We start from the raw sequence: 6,961 nt of genomic DNA, 5'->3' as shown, positions 1-6,961 counted from the left end.
CAGGTTTCAAAATGATTTGTTTTTTGGTTTGAGTGTCGATGCGGGGATCGGCCAGTTGGGTCAAAGTGACTTTGTTTCGATCGAAAAAGCGTTTGATTTGATGAGGAATCTGAATGATTCCTTGGAGTAATTGACGTGCCGTCACCGTGAACCATCGTAAGACTTCTTTGAGACTAGCTTCTAAGACACGAGCTCGTATTTGTGGATTTTTTTCTCGACTGATGCCATACCAGGCACGAATCAATTTGACGGAAAGATGCGACTGAAGGAACGTCATGTTCACACTGTGTGAGACAGACGAAAAGGGTCTGAGGTTTTTATAGTTTTTTTTATGTGGAGTGAAATTAAGTTGAGGACGGAGACGTGTACAGGACAGGTCCTCCGTCTTGGCACCAGTGGTGAAACAAGTGGGTACGAAATCTCAAATCCTCGGGGGTCGTAGGTTTCAAATCGACGAGTAAATAGGCGTATGGAGTTTGAGTGGCATCGTCGTACGCCTGAGTCAGCCAAGGCGTTCCTAACTGTTTGGCTAAGACTTGCACTTGCGATTTATCTCGAGGGCTTTTAAACAAGACCACGTAATGTGCATTGAGACTGATGGTGCGATGGGCTTTACTTTGTTGAAACAAGTTTTGGGTGATGTAAACGACACTGGCATTACGGTGATGCCCTTTGCGCGTGAACCACAGTTTAATTTCTTCTTCGTCTTCTCCTAACATGTCGTCGAAAATGACCAAATGGGTTTGACGGGAGTCAGAGACGATGCCGTCGTCTTCTTTAGGAATGCCTTCCACAAACACGATGGAATCGCCTTGACTTTCTCGCAAGAGGCTGTACGCCGATTGCCACTCTTTGTAACACCACACGATCCGTTGAGGTGGCCGATCGATCAAATGATGTTTATGTTCGATCAAACGTTTGACGAATTCGGTTTTGCCTGAACCGTTAGATCCGGCAATGAGCATGTCAAAAGGATGGCGAAGATACAAAGCCTCCCAACTGGCACGATCTAAGTGTTCGTCGATGACTTTGACAGTAGAGGAAGAGGGAGCAGAGACAGCAGAGGTAGCCATAGTGTCAGGAATGTCATTTGTGACACGAAAACAAACAAGACGAGAGTTTATATACTTTTTTCAGAACACGTTTATTGAATGTTTCAAACATGAATACGAAAGACAAAAATACATAAAAGCCAAAGGCTTAAGTATAAGGATAAAAGGCACATGATAACCATTAACGTGGAATAAAGACAAGTGCCTGTGTTTTGGGTAATGTTCTAACCAGTTCTATAGTAGGGGGTAAGGTCACACAAGTGTCCTCCCGAAAGGGTCTTTCAGGTCTGTCCACGACAATCCTGTCCTGGGTGACGAGTTCTTCTGGCACCGTCACTAACACAGGTTGAAAAGTAACTTTTTTCCTTGAACAACTCTCGTGCATACTGGGCCACTTCTTGGGTCCAAGCCTCAAAATCCCATTCTTTCCAGGCACGGACATCTGTCCAATGGGGATATAAGTCACAAGCTACACACACATCGTCATACACGTCTTGGGTAGCTAAACGTTGACGAATCTTTTTTTCCTGTTGAGGTCGAGAAGTATCCAGATGAAAACGCAAGGCTTTGAGCAAAAGGAGTTTTTCGTGACCATTTAAGGCCATGGGGGATGTGGTAAGTACTGATCGTAAAGAGTCCACAAAGAATCGCCTGGTAAACGAAATCCCAGAAAACAAGTCACTAAGACACACATCACTTGTCGACCCAAATTGAATGGATACAGTTCTTGTAATAATCGATGGTAATGATCCACGGTTTGAATATGGTCATTGAGTTCCTTCCACGGAATCTGTTCAATGACATGTGACATAAGCCGTGGCATGGCAGCCTGTTTTTATATTCTCTTTTTTTCGGATGCAATACACGTACTTTCTAGCCAGAGATCTTCGTTCTCCAGTGGGGAATCTAAATCTTGCATAATGTAACCGAAACGTCAGAGTTCGTTTAGAAGTTTCCTCTTCCGCTAAGTAGATTCCACGTAACAAATGTTGGTAATCCTTTAACTTGTCTTCCTCAATGCGTTGCACTAGGTGAATCTCGAAGTAGCCATAATTATGAACATCATTAGCGACCTCAATGTTTTGAAGAATGTCTGACCATTGAAACAATTTCTGACGAATCAGTTCTCTTATACCATTCAGGTACCAGTGGTTAAAGATCTGGTGACGTAACGGATGCAATTGTTCTTTACGTTTGACTTGTATTTTCACCAGCTCTCGGTAAATCCTTTCTCTCAACTCCTCAGGCAAACCCAAAATGTTCTCTTGTAAAGTATCCATAAGTATATACACTGTTTTTTGAATCCTTGGGTGGTAGCCAATAGCCTCGTTTACCTTTGTGCCTGATGTAATATCCACTCATAATCAGTCTTCTTATACTTTGGAACAGAGCATAATTTAAAAACGGTTCAATAACTTTGCGTTTGCGTTTCACTTGTATTTTGATCAGTTCTCGGTAAATGCGTTCTCTCAACTCCACAGGCAAGGCAATGTTCTCTAGCAAAGTATCCATGAATAGGTCATACTAAATCCTCTTTTGTCTGACACAAGAAATGTATCGTTTGCACAGACATGGTTTTACTTCAGTGTCGAATTTAAATCGTTTAATTTCAAATTTTCACGTTACAATTCGTTCAGAAGTTTCCTCTTTCACTAAGTTGACATTGTGAACAAGATGTCGGTAATTCGTTAACTCTTCCTCTGGAATTCGATGCAGTACGTTTACATTGTAGTAGATAGAATCATCCAGAGCAAACCAATCCTTTTTAAAACTAGGGGATCGTTGACCAATGTCTGTCCAATGGAACACTTTCAACTGAATCAGTCCTTTTATAGCATTCAAGTACCAGTGGTTCAAACACCGGTGACGTAACGGATGCAATTGTTCTTTACGTTTCACTTGTATTTTCACCAGCTCTCGGTAAATGCGTTCTCTCAACTCCACAGGCAAAGCACGAATGTTCTCGTGTAAAGTATTCATGAACAGATTATGGTAAGTTACTTCAATGTCTCGGTTCCACTAAGGGTAAGTAATGACAATTCGGTGACCATCGAGCATGTTCTACGTAGGCCGAATCTTGCGGTTCCCAGTGGTGAAGTGACACACCGCAACTGAAGCACTTGACATTATCTCCTTCGCCCAAGTAGAAAAATCCGGCTCTGGCTAATTCTTCGGGGGTCGGTCCAAGAGGACGAGTGGCATCACTTTCGCATCCCTCAGGTTTGACACGCACAGTATCACTTTCCATGATAGGGGTAGTGACACTAAAGTTCCCATGATCCTTTACGGCATCGCTAAGGTCACAACGTACAGCATCGTACCCATCGCAAGGCTCACAATCGCATTCCACTTCAGAAGTCCCACACTTGAATTGTGCCTTTCTAAACAACTTGTTTTGTGTTTCTCTGAAAGTATTCATCTTGTTCGCTTGGTCTTGGTAGTCACAATGAACTATCGATCTTGCCTAGGGTTCCTTTTTATATACAGACCAATACCGACGTGTCCATACGGTAAGGTGAAATGATTGGGAAGTCTAACTCGCTTCTGGTACACGATTTGATAGACTTTTTCCAAGGGCCGACTGACGATGTGGTGAGTGGGTAAACGTACAATCTTGTTCGGTTGATAGGTGGTCACTTTAAAGTTTGCATCCTCTCCCGATTGCAAGGCTTCTTTCAATACCCCAAAGTTGACCACACGACTGGTACGATAATTCAGAGTCAGTCCTTTCACTTTGCACGTCGTGTGCACTTCTCCTTGTGGGTCCCGGTATTCGTAGCCGTAATTTTTGGGACCGCCACTGACGAAACTATGAATCTTGTCGTCGGGATGTTCGTCTGTCCAGGCTCCTAAACGGTCTCCTTCGATGTCAGGGTGCTGTTGACTCGGGTGATGGATGTAAATGCAACTGTCCGTATCAAAGTACAGGACGCGTTCCCCTAACAGTTCTAAAGCTTCGTACAATTTTAAGCGAGCATGAGCTATCACGTAAGCCGCAATGATGACATTTCCAAAAGGGTCGTCTTGTACAAAGTCCAGATCTTCTTCGTAATTGACCAAGATCAAATCCTCGCGAACAACGTCCACGTGTTTCATGTATTTGGTTTTGTCGTGAATCATCTGGAAGTAGCGGGAAGGTTCTGTCAAATATTCCGTCTTGGGTAAACACGGTCGTTGTGCCATTTTACCCCACAAGCAATTTAACATCACTTTGGCAAACGATCGCCTGCCTTCGTTTTTCTCGATGTGGTCTAAAGAGATGCCTTCTTGTTCATAGTACTTCTCTTTGAATGTCTTTTGGTCTTCGCGAGTGTGACACCAGGAAGGATAGCCGCTGGCTTCTTGCTTCAGTTTCAAAAAGGCATCCACGTAGTCGGCAAAAATGCCTTTCTGACTGGGGTCACCCTTGTGGTATTGTTGTGTCTTGGGAAAGTGGCAAATTTCGTACACTTCTAACAGTTGGTATCCCATGTCCAGAGCTTTGAACAATTCTACGCTGACCCAGGTTCCCGTCAAGGCCCGTTCTTCCTGGGTGTGCTGACAAGGTTGGTCTTGGTTGCACGTTTCGGCACAAGTACGGCACAATGGAAACATCAGTTTGCCTTGGCAATGGTGAGGTAAGACGGGATGGTATAGGTTCGTGGGAGGCAAAACTTTACACTTGATCAAGCCTTCGTATTGTCGAATGTTTCTCAGGTCGATGTGTTCCGTGAACAATTGTGGGTGTCCTGCAGGAAAGCGACAATATTTGCACACGTAAGGATACAGCGAACACACGTCCAAGTATTTGATTTCTTCTCCTTTCTCTTCGTCGGCTTGGTACAGCAAACAGGTGGCATTGGTCCTTCCTCCGTACAAACTATCCCTCGGGTTCAGGGGGTCCATCAGCTTGTAACTTTCCACGACACGTTTAAACTCGGGATCGGTTTTCATACGGTGATCGTACTCGTGTTCCCACATTTCCACCACTTGGTATCCTTCCTCTTCTAACTTTAGGCGTCGCTGACCAGTGTCCTGGTACAAGTCTTCCATGGTTCGTTGCAAAAACTGATAATTAGTGCCACGTTGAGGGTAACAGACGGGACATCCGTGAAATAAGCAACCGTTAAACTCGTACACGATCTTGGGGTTTTCTAAGTCCCAGCCATCTGCCGAATACGTTCCGATGGTCTTTTCACCCCCTCCGTTGCGGGCATGCTGAATCCATTTATCTTCCTTGTCGCACAAGTAATGTAACCAACGTAGGGCTTTGACCGAGTACTGACGTTTGACATAGTGGGTCGATTGAGGGCTGATGACAGCTACGGTGTTTTCAGGCATGAATCGTTGCCGGTACACTAAGGAACACGCTTTGGCAATGGTGCAAGCTTCTTTCAAAGGATCGACCCCTCCGTGTTCCATGAACAGTTCTCGAAATTTTCCACAGCAACGCCGTAAAATGTCCACGTCGGAACGACAATACTTTAGCATTTCTTCCTGAAAGTCGAAAGGGTCCGAGGCGTGAGCCTGGTACCAAGCGTAGAAAGCTTCTCGTTGTTCGGTACGCATGTTGTCGGGGTCGTAATAGTGAGCCTCAGGTAAATGGGGTAGAACAGCGTGTTGATTGGTTTCCGTATTGAAAAAGTGTGGAAAGTACCTTTTAGCCATTTCTGTCATTCCAAACGTTTTAGGCATTCGGCTCAAAGGCATGGCCAAGTAACTCATCGAATCTTTCAACTGTACTTGTCCCACTTGCATGAAAATGATTTTGGCTCCGTTCAAAGTGACTTTAGGACGCTCGATGCCTTGTTCCGTATAGTATCTCAAAAGAAACTGTCCATCGTATCCGGAGAAATTGTGAGCCATCACCGTGGCATGACGTGGCATCTCCGTAACGTTCGATGTCCTCTTGGCTCCACGTCTTGTCGATGGGGTCTAAGACCCATTGGGCAAAATCGGCTAACGTGTTCGGTCCCCGAAAGATTTTTTCACGCCCTCCGGGAATCTTGCTGCAGTGAGGACAATGACTGAAAATAGGTTCTTGAATGCACTTTTCGCACGCTCGATGAGCCACGCAGAAATTAGGAATGTGAATGCCAGTCTCTTGCATGCATTCGAAATCGAAAAAGATGAAATTGCCTTTCTTCTTGTGACCATCCTCTTTCTCTGGTGGGGGTTGGTATTTTTGCACGTAGCATTGGTGTTCCAAGTCCACGATGTGATGACAAATGTGACATTTTTTCTTTCCTCGACATACGTGTGCCTTGGCATTATTGGTACATAGGCCTTGTCCACACGTAGGGCACAATCTCAGCAGTTGACAAGCGCATTTCTGCTGTGAACCTTGTGTTTTCAACTGTTGTTGGTAACAGGTAGGGCTGACAAACGTGCGCAGACAAGTTGAACAAGGCACTGGTCCTTCGCTCAGACAAGGTGGAGAGGCGAAACATCCTGAGCATTTCAATCCGCAATGCTTGTGTTGCTCTCGATTATTAAACCATAGTCACATTTCTCACAGCAATAACTGTATCCCAGGAATCCAGTGATACTGGTAATCGTATCGAAATGGTCATCGTGATAATAGACATGAATGTATTTTCCGTCCTTAAAGTCTTGGCCTCGAAACAACAGAGACCCACGCACTTCTTGAGGGTGCACTTTCAAGGTGTATCGTGGAGCTAGGGCATCTTGCAATTTTTGCATCTCAGGAATGCCACAGGGTGTGTCTTTGGACAGGCCAGCTTGTTGTAACAGGAGTTCTGCTTCGTTTCGTTGTTTGGCTCGGTCCGATTGTTGAATAGTTTTCCAGGTTCTTTTCCATTCTACCGTGTCGTTCTTGTTGGCATAGGTCTTGAGGGTTGTTAATTCGGACGAGACTTGTTTTGGTGTTGCGAAGGTCGTCCACCAATAAGACCTTTTTGCGTCCAGTC

The sequence above is a fragment of the Sinohyriopsis cumingii genome, chromosome 6 (assembly GCF_028554795.1).
Source record: "Sinohyriopsis cumingii isolate HCF-2022 chromosome 6, ASM2855479v2, whole genome shotgun sequence".
NCBI lineage: Eukaryota > Metazoa > Mollusca > Bivalvia > Unionida > Unionidae > Sinohyriopsis > Sinohyriopsis cumingii.
Note: the sequence above shows the minus strand (reverse complement) of the source record.